Genomic DNA, 18,218 nt, shown 5'->3' with positions numbered 1-18,218 from the left:
CTCCTCTTTTGTAAATAGCCGTGCCTGCTCCGAACTCTTTGAGGAGAGCACAGGCCCAGGTTGGCCATGGAGGCAACTCCTTCACCCATCATGAGCTAAAATTCTGTAATCGGTGAATTCTGAGCATGAACACTTGCCAATCTCAACAACTTATTCAAAATTTGGCGGGGGGCGGGAGGGGAGTGGAAATAATCCATGCATGAATTGCGATAAATCTAGGAATTAAAGTATCAAACCACAGTTTCAGACGCCACAGACACTGAAAAGCGGCCTTACGATGTCACATTCGTGGAGACATCATTTGCTTACATAATTACAACATCCTGTGTAGTAGAAATGCTTCCTTTTTCTGCCTTTATTCCTCTTTTTTAAAGACTCCTCCTCAGCCCCCACACGTGCGCACATGTGCTAGCACACGCAGACACACGGGCCTGCCTCCTCCGGCACCTGACCTTGACCCGCCCCCGTCCACCTGGGCACCTCGGGCGCCACCCGTGGGGACCGTGCACCCCTGAGTCCGGCACAGCTGCCTGGTCCTGAGATGTCACGTGACCCCGGCCGGACCACGGAGAGCCTTCCTGGGAGCTTGACGTCGGGAATCAGCCTCGGACTCAGGAGCTATGGGCGACACCCATTGTCTCCCAGGTGTCCTGGAAATCACGAATGGCGACTTTGCATGAGAGATTGTGACACACCCTTAGCTGCAGCGAGGTCGGGGGTGGAGGAGACACTGAGCCCCCACCCCCCACCCCCGGCCCCGGCCGCAGTTTGGCCCTGTTCCAGATGTCAAAGGACACACAAATATCCTCCCACAAATCCTTCTTTAACTCAGTCAGATTTCTCTCCCTTCTGTGCAGTGGGATCCTCACTAGAACCACAAAAGGGGACCCACCAGCGTGGTCAGTGAATATTTCCACCTAACGGGATCGGGGTGACTTCTCTTTCTGCTTCGTCCCCTCGCAGGAAGGCCTTCTTGAAGTTTTAATTTGCTGCATTCTCCCAGTTTCAGGAGAATAAGAGAAGAATAAAATCAGAAGAACGAACGTCGTTTCTAAGGAAAAATAAAAGAGAGAGGAGCAGAGATTCCAAAGCTGTTGGGAAAATTAGCTGTGTAGTTTATATCTTATAACATTCATTATTTTTATCATAATTATTTTCCTTCAAGTCACCAGACAAAACAATTAGTGTTACACGGGACAGATAGCATTTACCTGGGAATATATAATTGAACAATTGCTTAGCATGTTTTCAAGCTTGAGGAGCCGTCTATGCTAAACAGGGGTTGTTACATAATAAGACATTTACGGACAGAAGCAAGAAGCTGGTGCTGTACGACCAAGCAACTTGAAAGAACATTCTGGAAAGTCTGTTGCTGAAAGAACAGTTCTGCAGCCAAACCTACTTCCGCTTCTTTTAGCGCTTGTGTACGTTTTCCAGGAGTCGGCTTGGCCCCAGGACGCAGCGGCCGCCTCCTCCGGGGAGCTCTCCAGGAGAGCCTGGTCTCCACGGAAGGGCACACTTGCCGTGTGAACTCGAAACGCAACCGGCTTACCTTCTCTTTGTCAGGTGTGTGTGCGTGTGGGAGAAGCGCGGTGCTCTGTGGATTCAGAGGTAAGAGTGCCATCTACTGAATTAAAGACTTCATTTCCGGCAGCCCCGGAGCCAATCCCGAGAGCCTGCTCCCCGGGAGCCCCAGCTGGGAGGACGCAGGGGTGTGTGGCCGAGGGCGGAGGACAGATGCAGGGCAGCCCGAGGCGAGGGCGAAGGCCAGCCACCCGGCGCGTGCAGCAGGAAGGAGCGCTCTCGAGCACAGAGTGCCGTTTGCCGGTTCCAAAGACGACTTCCGCGGCTGATCTGAGAAGATGTACAGACCCAGAGTCGCCGAGGGTCCCCTGGGAGAGGCCTGTGTGCAGCGGGGCGTGGGGAGCGCTTTTATGGGCTCGTGTGTCCAGGACAGGACGGGCGTGGAGGGACGCACACAGTTCAGAAGGGAGGGGGACGTCTTCGCAGCAATCGGGCCACGGGTCCGGCCGGGTGGTGCTCGCCTGGGACCGGGCAGGACCACACCCACGACGGGGGTTCCGGCTCCGCCCAGGGCGAGTGTGCGGCTGTGGGGCGGGCGGGGTGGGGTAACCACCTTCCCTCACTGTCGCCCTGAGCTTGTGTCACCGGTGATGAGAGCGTGCGGTTCCCCTGCCCCACATCACGATGGCGGGGCTGAATTTGCTAAAGTTTCAAAGAGCCTTGAAGACGATGAGTGTTTTTATCGTAACTGCTACATAAAGTTCCCGGAGGAGCATCAGCGAAGCCTCGACTCGGTTTATTTCACTTTCATTTCTGTTGCGGAACGACTCACCTTCCTACTCGTGTCCGTACAGCTACCTAAAACTTTAACCAGAAGGGCCCCGGGCGCACACCACGGGCCGAGGCCCGTGTGGCACTCTTGCGGGACTTCGGACTGCTGTCCGCGGTATGTCCACACCCGGAGGGGCCTGGAGGGTCGCAGAGGCAACACAACCACCTGTTCTAAACTGCTTTGGTTTTCTGGGGAGTTAGGGTTGAGTTAATAGGATAGAGAAAGTTGGACCGAAATTGGACATGTGATAGTGGAGGGATAGCCCCAAATCCCAAGCGGAAAACCCCTGCTCTGGGATCTGTTCAGAAGACTTGGAGGCCCAGTGCTCACCTGTCCTGGGGAGGGCGACTGCACAGAGCCTCCCCTGCTCATGGTTTGGGGTGTTTCCTTCCCTGGTAAAGCCCTAGGAGGGAGGCGTTCCCTCCTGCTTCCCTCGGTCGTTAGAGGCTGGATGAACACCCGATCAAGGTGGCTGAGGGTGTCTGCAGCCTTCCCCCCCGCCCCAGTACAAGGGTCCCCGGGGGTCGTGGGGGACAGAACTGCCCTGCTGTATGGCCGTCAAGTCACTTATAAGCACCTCCTAATTCCAGAGGCGGCTCCCTTGTTCATTCATATACTCACTCACTCAACATGTGATTGGTGAGTTGCCAGTCAGCCAGTGGGTAGTACCCAGACCATGTGAGGAGCCCTGGTCCTACCAGAGCTGGCATTACGGCTGAGACACAGACCCTTTAGGACTGGTAAGAAATTAATTAATGTCATTAATTAATGACAAGTACAGCAACTTTCCATAAAAGAGAAGGATGGGGTATTTTGAAAGCATAAACCAGGATAACATGGCCTAGCGTGGGGTTGGGAAATCTTCCTGGAGGCAAGCCGCACGTTATGGGGAAGGATATGTGGTTCCAGGCAGAGGGGGCAGTTTGTGCAAAGGCCCTGAGGTCATAAGGAAAACATGTGCTCAAGAACCCACAGAGCTGCGAGTGAACCCGCCCAGACAGAAGGCATGAGGCGAGGCTGGGGTGGAGCCAGGGGCAGGTAAGTAAGAGCCCTACCGTTCAGGGTAAAGATTGTTCATCCAACCAGCAAAGCTGTCAGGACGAGCTTTTAAAGTGGAGTCACGGGGTCAAACGCGCGTCCGGAGGGCCGCAGACACAGCGTAAGAGGAGTAAGGACACTGCGGAAGGGGCTTGGTGTATTGCGGCTGCACAGAAGAACTGGGGCACCTTACACGGGTGAACTGGCCGGGGCTGTTCCATGCCTGGAAGAGAACTGCGCTCGGGAGGGGACGCAGGAGGCGCAGGGGCGGGAGGCTTCTCCCTCTGCAGCTCTGTCCGAAAGTCGCATTTCTTCCCCAGGGACACAGGCAGCCCTGGCCTTGTGCGCAGCCGGGCGACACCCAGGTCCCTGCGGGGAGTGAGTGTGCAAACCGCGTCGTCCTCCACTGCCCTCCCACGCACGAGTGTGTTTGGGATCGAAGCAGCTCATCTATCTGGGGTCAGAAAAGACACCGTGCCCGACACTACGTCCCCCGCACCCAGGCTGCTGTGCCGGGCCCCCCTGCCTCCCTTCCCTCGGCTGCCTGGGGTGCCCCAACACGCGGGGCCGCCGCAGTGGGCCGCCTCCAGTCTCTGGGAGAGCGCGTGCGCGTGCACCGGGCCTGGGAGCGTGCGCGAGCGCGTGTGGGAGCGTGCGCGCACGTGCATGGGAGCGTGGGCGTGTTGTGCGCGCACGCCCGTGGACGTGGGGGTCTCCAGCCTCCAGCTCTGCGGGGGCTCCCTGCTCACTGCGCCAGCTGGTGGCGCCAGGGCTCGGGACTGACCCCTGCGCTCGCTCCCCCGCCCCGCGGAGCCTGGGCCGGGCAGCACGTACTGGGCCGCGACTAGATTCCTCTAGACGCGTTGCCGGGTCAGAGACGGGCTCTTTGACGTTGGTACTTTGTTGACGGGACGTTTGTCCACCCGGAAGACTTTGGGTTGTTCCCGGTTCCAGCATCAGATGTGGCCATCTTTTCGCCTGAACTTCTTGGGGTGCGTATCTCGCCAAGAAACCCTCATTGAGACTTACTAAAATAAGCTTTATGTTTTCTCCATCTAATTCCGTGTGTCTTTGCGGTGCGTGTAGAGTTTAATCGAGGTGTGATGTTCCTTTTATTTTCAGAGGGAGGCGGCGTAAGTGCTCCCCGCTTCCGCTGGTGACCGTAACCCGCCTTTGTTTGCTGGTGTTTGGGCCGATTTACACGCTCTTGGACTCAGCAAACACTTAGGGACCACAGCCAGGCCCTGCAGCTGGGGACCTGGTGGCGGAGTCCCTGCCCTCCAGGAGCCTGAGGTCTGTTCCGAGGACAAAAGGACAAAATGAAGATGTCATCAGACGGGTGGAGACCCGTGCTAAGAGCCAAGGGAAACCCCGTATCACAGAGAAGGGAGCGGGTGCTTTGATGTCTCAGCGGGGCGTCGAGCTGGCACTGGGGTTAGCGACCGCTGACTGCCGAGCACCCCTCCTGCCTGTGCAGCCCCCCACTCCTTCCCGGTCCCTTTGTCCCGAAGCCGACGTGCCTCTGCAAGACCCCACCACGTCTGTGCTCCTCGGGGCCAGGGGTCCAGCTCTGGGGAACCTTCTCCTTGCCACTTTGTGCTGGGAGTTTACTCGTGTCCCCTGGTTTCCCAAGCGGGGTGTGTGTGTGATTCAATGCTTTCCAGCGGGATTACTTCCGTCGCCATCCCCTCTACCCCACGGGCCTGCATGTTCCTGAGGACGGGGATGCAGCCCGGCAAGGTGGATTTTAGGCATCACAGAGGGTAGGTCAGAAGATTAACCCCCCTCCCCTACGCCTCCAAAGTGTGTGTCTCCCGGAGGAAAGGCAGCTGGATGTGAGGAGGGAGTTAAACGGTGACTTGAGAACCCATATGCTTTTTAAGGCTTTATTTGTATGCATCTGTCTGTCCGTCCGTCCCTCCCTCCCTCCATCCAGCCAACAAGCGAGCACGTCAGCCACGGTGAGCTCAACCTAATGGGCCAGCCGGAGATGCAAATTGCAGCTACTGCAAGGCCGTGAAGTGCTCCACTGAGGTGTCCACAGGCGTGCGGGAACCCCTGGAGGGCCTCTCAACAGACCAGGGCCTGGAGAAGCTTCTGGAAGCTTCCAGGAGCACTCAGGGCTGCCTGGGGTCTCTGCTCTTTGGGTGTCTGGCATTTGAGTGACCAGAGTTCCCGCATGAGCACATCCTGTGACATCGCTGGTTCCCCGGTGCCCCGGCCACCTTCCGAGGCTCGGCGCTGGGCTGGTGCAGATGGTCCTGCCCGTGGACGGAGGCTGCCAGCACCTGTGCTCCGGCCGGGTCAGGGCCCGAGTTCTCTGTAAGCTGGACGGTGGCAGAGGACTCGTCGTAAAGCCACGAGTGGGTTTTGCTTTGCTTTTTTTTTTTTAAATTTTTTTTTAACGTTTATTTATTTTTGAGACAGAGAGAGACAGAGCATGAACGGGGGAGGGGCAGAGAGAGAGGGAGACACAGAATCGGAAACAGGCTCCAGGCTCTGAGCCATCAGCCCAGAGCCCGACGCGGGGCTCGAACTCACGGACTGCGAGATCGTGACCTGGCTGAAGTCGGACGCTTAACCGACTGCGCCACCCAGGCACCCCTTGCTTTTCTTGTTTCTTGTGCGAGGGGGAAGCTTTGCCCTCCTTCGGTCTCCCCAGCCCCCTTGGGAGGCGTCTCGAAGGCCCCTGTGGCTGTTTGAGTACAAGGGAGGCAACGGCAGGAAAAGAAGACCAGGCCTTCCCCCCTCTGCTGCCGGTGCCACGCCTCACCCCTCCCTCGCCATCCCGGCACGCTCCCGGTGGGGGGAGCAGACAACCCCGGGTGCCCGCTGGGACCCTGGCCGTGTCTCTCCACTCACCCCAGGACGCCCTGGTCAGGATTTGGGGGTGGTGCTGACAGAGCACGCTCACGGGAGCCAGGGGAGCCTGGCGATTGGACGAGACCCGTGACGCTGCAGATGTCACAGCGGCGTGGCCTGTGGCCTGCCCGCTGCACCAGCCCCTCGGGTCCCGGCTCCCCGGGGCCCTGGAGAAGCCAGCGGCCACACCCGGCCCCCCCCCCCGCCCCCCCCCCCCCCCCCCCCCCGTGCGCCCTCAGCCTCGGTGAGGCTCTCGCTGCCCTCGGCGACGCCTGGGGCGTTCGGTCTCCTGCCTGGGGCAGGTCCACAGCCCGGCCGGGGCGCGTGGCCCAGGAATGACTCTGGGAGAAGGAACTACGTGTCCAGAGCTTCCCCGTCAGCACAGGATCCCCGAGTCAGGGCGCCTGACTTCAAGCACGGGCTGAGAAATTGTAGAACTGTAAATGTGAGTTTTCTCATGTCTTAGAAGCTTTTTAGTGTTTATTTATTTTTGAGAGACAGAGAGAGCACAAGCAAGGGAGGGGCAGAGAGAGAGGGAAACCCAGAATCCGAAGCAGGCTCCAGGCTCCCAGCTGTCAGCACAGAGCCTGATGCGGGGCTCGAACTCGGACCGTGAGATCATGACCTGAGCCGAAGTCAGACGCTCAACCGATGGAGCCACCCAGGCGCCCCTTCCCTCCGTGTCTTAAACGTTTGAGGAGAGTTGACAAGATATGAAGGGCCAGGGCCTGCAGCCAAGAGAGTCCTTTCTGTGAGAGCCGGGCCTCTAGGCGCACAGACACGGGACCCAGGCCCAGGCCCAGGGGTGGGGGCACCGAGGCAGAGGGGAGGCCCCTGCTGAGTGGCTCTGGACTGCGCATGCTGGCGTGCGGCGGCCACGGGGGAGAACACAGAAGTCAAATTCTGCAACGTCAGATTCCCAGGCATAGCCAGGGCCCCTCCGCGAAAGGCAGCTTCCTCTGCGGGCCGCAGGCTGAGGCCACCATCACTGGAGTGCCTTTGGGGCATCGGGACCCGGTTCACGGCCCAGCTGACGCGGCTGTGCCTGCCCCTTCGCGCCACTTTTGGGGGTTGCCCGAGTGGATCCTGTGGCTCGGTGTTGGAACACGTCAGCCCAACAGGGGGATGGTGGTCCTCAGACCTCAGCCGCCGGCCGGTGAATTTCCAGGCCTGGCTGGTTCCCCCGTCAGCCGGAGGGTCCGGGGCTGCGGTGCGCCCGTGCTGGGTGGTGCATCTGTGCACACCGGCCGCCTCGGGAAACGCTCCCGGCTGATTGGATTACACACAGGACTGTCGGCTCACGGTTCTGGAAGCCGGAAGTCTAAAACCAGGTGTGGGCAGGGTTGGTCCCGGTGAGGCGTCCCTCTTTGGCGTGGAGGCACCCCTTTCTCCCCGTGCCGTCACATGGGCGTCCCTATCTGTCTCACCTCCTCTTCTTGTGAGGACAGGAGCCCTGCGGGATTACGGCCGATCCCAACGAGTTCACTTCTTTAACAGGTCCTGTCTCCAAACACCATCACATTCAGAGTCCTGGGGGGCTTCGACATAGGAATTTGGGGGACACAGCTGAGCCCACAGCCCCTGGGAGGCCGCCATGGCGGAGAGGGCAGCAAAGTGACGTGAGATAAGCTGTAATTTTATCATCCGTTAGCAGCAGTATGTGACAGATCCTAAGTCACTCCTCCAGGTAAGGCATCTGAATAAGAAATAGAGATAATTTTTTGCATCACCAAACTCTCATTACATTTTCTTTGATGTTTTATTGCGAAGTTCTTTTTTGCACGGTGATATTCTGATTTAAGGACAGTGAGCGATGTTGCAGCCAAGGAGCTATCCAAGCTGTGATAAACAGGGGGGCTAATAGTTTCCTTCCCAAATTATTTAGGTGATAACTGATGTGTGCATTTTATAGGTCACTGAATCTTCCCCCACGTGAAGGCTCGCGAGGAAATAGGGTTTTGAAGTATTTGAAATGGTCAAACTTTCATCCTTGGTAAAATATGAGGGTCATTTCAAACTTTCCAGAAGCAAATACGTGCTCCTGTCTTTGATTCAGTGGCTCAGTAGCCTATAAAAATATGCAAATCAGTTATGAGCCAAATAATTTGGTAAGTACATTATTAACTAATAAAACATCTTTCCTCCTGATAATCTACCTACTGTCTGGAACAACTTATCACCGAGAAGCAAAATAAATGCTCAGTGTTGCAAAAAGAGATAAAAATCGTGGAGACATGTGCACAAAACTATCTAGGAAAACGTCGGCTGTGTGGAAGATTAAGTAGAATGAAACGCAAATATTGGAAAGAACATACGTCCGCGTATAACAAGTCTCTGCAGCCGACCGGCTTCTCCGCTGACGTTCATTGGGGAGTTGGCTGGTGGCGTAATTAGCTCATCTTTAGAAACTCGTCGCCAGTCAGCTTGCAAACAAAAATGTACATCCTGCTGGTGGAGAGTTACCTCGTTTCGGGGGACGGAAGTCCGAACACTGAACATTCTCAGAGTCTCATTTTCTCCTGAAATGTGGAGAATGTGCGGCCACGGGTGTGCGGACAGCTAGCTGCCGCGTGGGCCTGGGCCTGGGCCTGGGCCTGGGCCTCAGGGCTGGGCGGGAAGGGTCTTCCTGCAGGGTCGGGGTGGGCCCTTTCCCAAGCTCTGGGGCAGCTGGGCTCTGAGGGGAGCCCCCCACCCAGGAAAAGGGCAGAGGCAGGAGGCAGAGGGTCTCTGCTCAGCGGTCCTGCCTCAGCTTGCACTTACAGAGATTCCCAGGTGGGATTTGCACCAACAAGTGACTTAACTTCTCTTCGAGGGAAACAAGAGAGTCACATTAAAGACACTTGGGGGCATTTTGATGTGACATACGACGTGTCCTATTTTCTATATACAACATTCATTACCGTTAAATGTTGCTGATTGCTAATTGATTTTCCCCCTAAATTATTATTTCTGAAGGGGGAGGAAGTCCCCAGAGCTCCCATCCCCACAGGATTTCCCCCACCGGTCGCCACGGCCATACTGTCCTGGAACCACCTCAACAGCATCCGTCCAGCCCCGCAGCCCCGCAGTGTCTCTAATCCCCCCCTCAGCTGGCGGCTAGAGTGAGTTTTTAAAGTCGTATTTCTAGAGATACGGTGTGCGTACGATGAAACCCCCCTCTCCTAAGTGCACAGTCTGACGAGTTTTGACAAATGCATGCGGCCACGTAACAACCAACACAAGAAAGACTGAGGCCGTTTCCACCAGCCCCCCCCCCCCCGCCTCCTGCCCCTTTACCGTCAATCCGCTCCCCTGCCCCCTGACAGCCACTGACCTATTTCTGTCGCTCGACGTTTGCCTTTTCTGGAATTCTGCATACGGCTTGCGGTGTTCTCGTGCCTGACTTCCTTGTACAGAGCACATGCCGCTGAGACTCACCCATGTGGTGGAGTGTGTCAGGACTTTATTCCTTTGTATTACCGAGCGGTATTCCATTGTGTAAATTTGTCACGATTTGTTTCTCCATTCACCGGATGATGGACATTTGGGCTGTTTCCACTGTTTAGCTATTAGGCATAAAGCTGCTGTAAATACCCGTGTTCAGGTCTTTGTGTGGACATGTTTTCATTTCCCTTAGGTGACGACTCAGGAGGGAGGCTCCTGACTCATAGGGTACGTGTGTGTTTCACTTCGCGAGAAGCCACCAGACTGTCTTCCCAAGTGGCTGTAGCCGTTGCCTTCCCCCCAACAAGGAGTGGAGGTCCTGACGGCGTCCCGGTGTCACCAGCATCTGGCATGATTAGACTTTTACCTTCTTGGACGTCCCAGAAGCGATCTTTGTTTCCACTTCCCCGATGAGTAACGAGCGGAGCTTCCCCGCGTTAACCACACGCGCAGCTCTCCTGTTCTTTCCGTTGTAGGTTCTCAGTTTTTGGTTACGGAATTACCGTATTAGGTATAAGAATTCTTTATATTTTTGAGGGGGGCATAATCTTTTTTTTTAAATTTTTTTTTCAACATTTATTTATTTTTGGGACAGAGAGAGACAGAGCATGAACGGGGGAGGGGCAGAGAGAGAGGGAGACACAGAATCAGAAACAGGCTCCAGGCTCCGAGCCATCAGCCCAGAGCCCGACGCGGGGCTCGAACTCACGGACCGCGAGATCGTGACCTGGCTGAAGTCGGACGCTTAACCGACTGCGCCACCCAGGCGCCCCGGGGGCATAATCTTTAAATGCTTTGTAGATATTGTCTCCCACCCCGAGGTTTTTTTTTTTTTTTTTCTTTTCATTTTTCCTAGAAGTATCTTTGGAAGGACAAATTCTTTACCTTTTAATGAAGTCCACTTGATGTGATGACGTTTCATCAGGCTTTGGACACCCTCTCGAAGCATCCTGAGTAGCTCAGGGTCGTAAAGATTTGGACCTAAAATACACTAGAGATGATGTGTGGTTTTAGCCGTTAACGTCTAGGTCTGTGTTCTGAGTTTATTTTCGTGTATCGCGTGAAGCAAGGATTCAGTTCCATTTTGTTTTGTGTTTGTATACGAACATCTGACTGTTCTGTTCTGGCAGCATTCGTTGAAAAGAATACCCTTTCTGCATTGAATTGCCTTGGTGTCTTTGTTGAAAACCAGTTGGCTGTGTATGTGTCGAGCCCACCTCTGGATTCCTGGATGGAGTCCATTGGTTTTCATGCCAACACCACACTTTCTCGATCACTGTAACTTCATAGAAATCTCGAATAAAGTAGAGGTCCTGTATTTCTGTTCTTTCTCAGGACTGAGTTAGATGTTGTGAGTCCATCACATTTCCACACGAGGTGTTTGATCATTTTGTGAGGTTTACTCTCAAGTATTTCTTGGACGTCATGCTATTGCAAACAGTACTTTTTGTGTGTCAGATGTCTAATTAATTGTAGCTTGCATATAAAAACACAGTAGGTTTTTATACACTGCCTCTGCCTGGTGACCTTTGTGTCAGTCGTCTGTTTGTTCATCGCACGTGAATGTTTCTAGCAGCTTCATTCATTATTGCCAAAAACTCAGAAGCAACCGCGTTGACCTTTAGTAGGTGAGTAGAGGAGGGAAAGGTGGCATGTGTATACAGGCGACCGTCATTTACTGCGATAACATAGATGTGGGCATGTACACTCACATGTAACTATATTATGACAACAATAAACAGAAATGGGCTATCAAGACAGTGAAGGAAGCCAGCCTGGAAAGGCTCCGTACTGTACGATTCCAACTCTATGACATTCTGGAAAAGACACAACTAAGGGAAGATCAGTGGTGGTTCAGGGTTTGCAGGGAGGAAGTGAAGAACCAGTGGGGCGCAGAGCATTTTTAGGGTGACAAGACTATTCCGTGTGAGCCGTCACGGTGGATCCGCGTCATTACGCATTCGTCCGCACGCGCAGAATCTGCAACACCCGCAGTGAACTTTGTGGACTTTTAGTTGATAATCTATCACTGTCTGTTCATCAGTTGTGACGAACGTACCACACCCGGGCGAGAGACTCAGAAAATGTGCACATGGGGGAGATGGGACACGGCAACCGTGTGCTTTCTATACAATTATTCTGCAAACTTAAAACTGCTCTAAAATTAAATTAATTAAAGTAAAAATTATGCGTTCTTGCGGTTATTGGCTTCGAGGGCCATTACATTAATTCCCCTAACCAACCAGGATAAAACCTCCAAGCTTCCCTCCCTGGCTTTAACGTTATGACATCTGCTGACATCTAGTACTCACTCAGCAACCACTTACGGAGAGCCAGATGCCGGAGATGCCTCAGGATACAGGGGGACAAGGTGCCTGTCCCCGTGGAGGACACTTTGTGGGAAGACAGATACGTAGACCCGACATTAGAATGATGTCAGACAGCGGTAATCAGGGAGAAGGAAGTTAAAAATAAAAGTGTGGTAGTGTAGTAGAGTGATGGGGTGGGGAGGGGGTCCGGGGGCCTCTCTGGGAAGCCGGTTTTTGAACTGAGCCACGAATGTGGACAAGGAAGCTGTGTGGGGAAAGGCACCAGGCAGGGCAGATAGCAAACTTATGGCCCTCGTGAGCGAGGCTTTAAAACAACGGCCAGTGTGGCAGGGCCAGGGCCACAGGTAGGGAGGGGCAGGAGGTGGAGACGGACGGGCCGGCACCAGGTCCCAGAAACGCTCCCTTCTTTTTGTTCAGGGAAGCTTCTAGAAGATAAGTCTTAGTAGCTCATTTTGTGGATTGGTTCACATTTTCTCCATATGTGATCAAGTCATCTAGAAGACATTTTTCTTTTTTTCCAATCTGTGTGTTTTTCACCCTTTCTTTTAAATTTTTTTTTTTAATTTTTATTTATTTCTGAGACAGAGACAGAGCACAAGTGGGGGAGGGGCAGAAAGAGAAGGAGACACAGGCTCCGAGCCATCAGCACAGAGCCCGACGCGGGGCTCGAACTCATCAACCGTGAGATCATGACCTGAGCCGAAGTCGACGCTCAACCGACTGAGCCACCCAGGCGCCCCTTCCCCCTTTCTATCCCTAGAGTTTTTGCTGAGAGTTTTTGTCATAAAGGGGGATCAGACTTTGTCAAGTGCCTTTTCTGCATCCACTGATACGATCATATGATTTTGGTTTTGCTATTTTAATCTGATATGATTTTGAAATGTGAAACCATTAGCGTTCTTGGGCTGTATCCCACTTGGTCATGAAACAGTATCTTCTTTTATGAATTGCTGGGTCTGATTCACTAACATTTGCATAAGGAATTTGACGACTAGACTTACAGTCTTTAGTTTTGTGGTAAGGTCCCTGCCTGCTTCTCTTACGAGTCCACTCCCGGCCCTGTGAGTATGTTCAGGAGTTTCTGTGGGGCCAGAGTCTGACAGCATCCCCGGAGAAACCATCCGAACTGGAGCTGTCTCCGGGGAAGGTCGTAGAGTGGGAGCCACCGTAACAGACACAGGGCCTCTGTCTTCAGTGCAGTCTGGTGGTTTTGGTCTCGCGAGGCCTTTGCCGATTTCACCTGAACTGTGGGAGGCGTTGCCACGAAGCTGTTCGCAAACGCCCTCGCTCTCCTTTGCAGCGTTTGTAGACTCTGCACGTGTGGCCTGTCCCTCAGAGTCTGGGCGCGGGGACGCTGAGTGAAGCCTGGGCCTGTGGCTCTGGTGCAGGGTCCCGGCCTCCCCCTGGAATGCCTCCTGGGGCCACGCTTTCCATTTCCCAGTGTCTGCAGGTCACACGTAGCTTTTCCTTCGGGAAACTGCCCGGGACCCCCACACTTCCCTCTGGGGGCTAGACCTGCGGGTGGAAGTCACAGGTAGAGGGAGGCCTGTAAAGTCTCCCGCTCTGAGCAGTGTTCCCCGAGTGAGCGGTGGAGAGGCACGGAGGAGGCAGACGCTGACTGGGACAGAGGGTACGCCCCGGGACCAGAGTCCAAGGCCCTGACCACCCGCACGTGTCTTTCCGCGCTCTGTGCTCGGGCCCTCTGGTCTTGGTTCACACGGCCTGCTCGCTCTCGGCTGCTCAGAGTGGGCGATGCGGTCCTGGCGGTGACACTGCTCCAAGAGCCCCACCAAACGTCATTGGACAAGGTGGGAGATGTCTCGATGCTAAAAGCAAAACAAAAACAGAAAACCCTTGGTGCCCTGTGGCTTCCTCCCCAGCTCTGAAACAGGTATTTCCGCAATTAACAGAGGAACCATACGGGATCCGGGGGCTTGTATGTAACCTTCTCGCCTTCATCACGGGGGGAGACATAGCCATGATCGCTGGGAGTCTGAATGGCAGATTTCGTTTGGAAAGTTCGCTTTAATGAACGGTAGCGACAGCCTCCAGGGACATTGGCTCCTCGTTGGATCGTCCCGTACTCCAGCCCTTGTCAGACTTCTTCATCTGAATCTCTCTATTTGCTCGAAAACCCACGAGGTGAGTATCACTTTTATCCCCGTTGAGCAAACAAAGCAAAACGAAGCCCAGGCCTGGCCCTCGGAGAGGCTGGGGCAGGTGTCACAGTGGGTCGTGGGGGGCTCACCGCGGCGCCCCAGGGCCTTGCCGCGACACTTAGCATGATCTGTTACTGTCACGACTGCAACCCTTTCATTAAACGTGCCTGTTTGAAAATGCTTGAAATGTTTGGCTTGTGGTGCTCTTGGGGCGGGGAGGTTATTGGGTAGGCTACCATGAGAACTGTCTGGAAAAGGTCCGGAGAGATGGGCTGCTTGCAAATGAGCCTGAGCTGTCCTCGTCCAGTGTCCGTTTCTCCTGAGGTCACTTCTTTCCAGACCGGCCCGGCCGGGAGAGAACGTGAGGTTCGACGTGGCGAGCGAGGGTGATGGAGAGGCGCACGGGTCGTGGTGCCGGGAGAGGGAATCTAAAGCCCGTGTTACAGGCAATTAGGACGCCTCTGGATGAAGAACCTCTTGTTAGCCTCTTGTCTGGTTTGCTTTCTAAAATAAAGCACCGGTGACTGGGAGTAAATCTCAATGTGCTTTGGCTTCCCGGGGTGTTTTAATTTCCCGTGCATTGCTTTTGATGGTGGGGCTCACGGACTGACACGGGCTCTCCCGTAGCTTTGGATTTTATCACATGCCCAGGAGTGGGAAGGTGAAAATCCCTACACAGAAAAGACAAAACAGAACAGAAGCTCAATAAACAAAAATAACAGCGGAACTCCAACCCCCAGAGATCTGTGTGTGGCCCACAGCTGTGCTGGGCGGTGTCCCTTCTGGTCCCAGTCGTGGGGCCAAGTGTGCAGGTGTGGCCTGCTGGGAGCGAGCTCGGCCCCGTGCGCGAGGAGGCTTCTCTTGTTTCTGTCTGCAGACAGCCATTCTTTACTGCTGTTGGTGCTCTGACCCTGTTTTGCAACCACCCCACACTCCTGTCCCCCGAAATCCCGGGTCTCTGCGTGATGGAGTGGGGCTGTGGCTCCTGGGGACGTGAGCATCACCCCCAGTACCAAGGCCCACACTGAATCCCGAGGGAGTATTCCCCGCGCACCCCCAAGAGCCAGGACGAGCCCTCGCCCCCAAATTTAGCGCCTTTCTGGCTGACTTCTTGATCTGTGCCACATTGTGACCAGCCTACTTCCCAGAAGTCTGACCCCTGGATATGGCAGGACTTACAGCAGTGACTTAGCACAAAATGACATAGGGAATGCCTCGTGCGAGCTTGCCAGAGTCAGAGTAGAACCAATACCCCGAACCTTCTAGTGTTTTCCGTCAGTTGTGGTGACAATCCCGGAACGCTGACCAGACACAATACAGACTCAGGCTGAATACTGTCAGATCCAGCTGGGCCTGGGACTGCCGGCGTGCACCCCGCCCCCCCAGGTTCCCCCACCTTCTTCCCCCATGGCCCCTCCCAGGCCCCCCTTGCCCACTGGTCTGGCCCGTCGTGGCCACAAACGGCAGACCCCCGGGCAGGTGCTGGCAGGATCCTGGGGCGTGGGAGGAAGGAGAGGCCAGGAGATTTCTCCTCCTCTTCTCTGCTATGGCTGATCCTCTCTCCATCATCACATGCCTGTCCTCTGAGGTCCACGGACTGCAAACGGGCCCCCTTTCTGAGGTCCTGGTCTCCAGATTCATCATCCCCATTAGCCTCGGGCTCTGCTCGCATCACCTCCTCTGTTCCTCCCCCAGGCACAGTAACCAGGTCGCTGCTGCTAAGTTCTTGTGGGCGCCCCAGTCTGGTGGATGTCCCAGTCTGGTGGGTGACCCACCTTTCCCTTCACCTTTGCGGCCACCCTCACCCCACCGGCTGGCCTGGGTTCCGTTGCCTCGACCAGGTTGAGGCTCGTACAAGGTTGTGGACAACCCACCACATTCAGGGTCTATAATTTGGGTCCATGGTGATAAAATATTCACAGGGAGGCTAGCCGGAGCGAGAGGAAGGGCAGGTCGGTTCCATCAGCGGCTCTGAGCCTTTGTTTTCAACGTCTCCATAGATGGGCATTTTTCATTCTGCCAGGGGCCCCAAATCTGGTTATTTCACAGGTAACAGAGCCCAGTGGGGCCCGTGCTGAAGGCTGGGCGGGAGGCCTGCGTGTTGGCGGGGTCACCTCTGTGGGCCACTGAGCGCACAGAGGGGACGGCGAGCCCGCGCGCCCACGGCGGGAAGGCCCCCAGGGCTGTGATGTGTGACGTGCGCTGGCTGAACAGGGAGGCCGTTCAGGCTGGATGCTGCACCGCCGAGCTCTGCGGCCGAAGGCCACCCTCGGCTGTGCTCAGACCCACCTGACGTCCCCCCGCGGGTGCCGCTGGCAACGTTGGGAGGGATACTTGGCGCGATTGAAATTTGGACAATCAGGGTATGACACCAGAAACGGAGTTCACCCAGAAGGTTTCCGCTGGAGTCTCGACAACGAGGAAATAGGAACTCGACACTATATGGTGTATCTATTTGATCTTTCAAATCCCCTTTTTGCCTTAGCAGTGAAAATGGTTTTAAAAAATACAAAGGCAAGTATGGAGGAAAGGGCTTTCTCTGTGGTGTAAATCATGACCACCAGAAGGCCGTGTCTGGGGGCACAGGAACCGGCCGATGTCTTCTGTGGCACCAGTGTGCCCGTCCTGGAGCAGCAGGAAATGGACATAAATGATCAGCAGCGATGCCCTTTGCCGCAAGAGGACAGCCACGGATCTAAACGTACACACGGAGATTGAACGCCCCAGGCTCGCACTGAGAAAGGACTCTCGACGTTTTGAAGCCCACGGGACGTCGAAATGTTTGAAGCTCAAATCTGAGAGCGGCACATCTTGAGCATCCGTTGAGGGAGGAAGTATGCGGTGACGATGATGCCTTTACTGTACTTGGAGAGCCGTCCGCACGCATTCGAAGAGGCGCTGGTGTCCCACACGTGCTCCCAGCCGCATGCGCTTTGTCCCCACGGCGTGCTGAATGCTCCCTCGTTCCCTGGGGCCTGCTGTTCTGGTCCTTCTCTCCCCATGCGGGGCCCCAGGCCCCCACCAGGGCAGCTCACCGTCAGGAGCAAGAAGGAAAGAAATGCACCACCGTCCACAAAGTGGCTTCTTTCTCCTGGGTGACGGTTCCCGCTCCTGTGCAGCCTGACCCCCACCTTACAGGCACAGTCTTAGCAAGGGCCCCGCAGCGCACGCTCACTCACACCTGTGCTCTTCCGCTGTCTTCTTCTGTTCCAGGGCTCTCGGCGCTCGAGACCCCCAAACACTCAGCCTCGTGACGAAGCTTGTTCCGAGGGACCCTTGCGTCCACGTGCAAGGTGGCGGGATGGCGGCCGCGGGCTGGCCCTGCTCAAGGCACTGAGCCAGCGAGCGTCCCAGCAGCCTCCCCACCCATCGCTGCCCTTACGTGAGCCGGGCTTCGGTCTTTGCTTCCTGAAGGTTCCTGGACACGCCCCCCGCAGAGGGAGCACCAGGTGCTGAGCCCCTGCAGACAGCCGCAAAGCAAAACCAACGTTTCGGTTGATTCGGTCTCCCCAGGCCACATTACAGCTGGTTTACATTTCTTGATCAGAGATCTCTAATCTTGCCTTAGCACGGGCCCTCGTGTGACTTCCCTCTTCCGCTGAAATTTAATTCCATTGGGCAAATATGTATAACCATTCGTTGCTCACACTGTGTCCTGAGACAAGCAAGGGAGTGGGAGAGGTGCCCTTCAGAAAGGCCCAGATGCCGCAGGACAGGGCTTCCAGGCTGCCGGTGCGGGAAGAGGGAGGGCGCTGCCTCGGTCCGGTTGCAGGGCAACAGCAGCACTAGCGGGCTTTATGCGTCTGGTTTGCAATCACTCGCTGTTTGCAAACTGGGGACCAAGGAAGCTGCTGCCGCCGTCTGAAGGGGAGCCAGTGGTGTGGGCCCCAGCCCGGGGCCAGGTGAAGACCGGTGTCCCGGATGCAGAAGTCGGGCAGAGAGTGAATTCTCCTTTCCTCTGCCTTTTTTTTCCGACCGGGCCCTCGGAGCACTGAACGAGGCCCACCCTCGTCAGAGAGGACAACCTGCTTCACTGACTCAAATGTTAAC

At 55.4% G+C, this 18,218-nt stretch overlaps 1 long non-coding RNA gene across 1 annotated transcript; it reads right to left on the bottom strand.

Moving 5' to 3' along the window:
* Window positions 1-340: 340 nt before the first annotated feature.
* Window positions 341-2,049, bottom strand: LOC147583985 (uncharacterized). Its single transcript, XR_015255057.1, has 2 exons — window positions 1,553-2,049; window positions 341-1,051 (listed from the first exon to the last, which is right to left on the bottom strand). It is a non-coding gene; the product is annotated as an uncharacterized LOC147583985 (long non-coding RNA).
* Between the last annotated feature and the right edge of the window lie 16,169 nt (window positions 2,050-18,218).

Source organism: Puma concolor, chromosome A1 (assembly GCF_028749965.1).
Source record: "Puma concolor isolate L17-30 chromosome A1, mPumCon1.1.hap2, whole genome shotgun sequence".
In the NCBI taxonomy this organism is placed as follows: Eukaryota; Metazoa; Chordata; class Mammalia; order Carnivora; family Felidae; genus Puma; species Puma concolor.
This window is presented reverse-complemented; position numbering and strand designations above follow the sequence as displayed.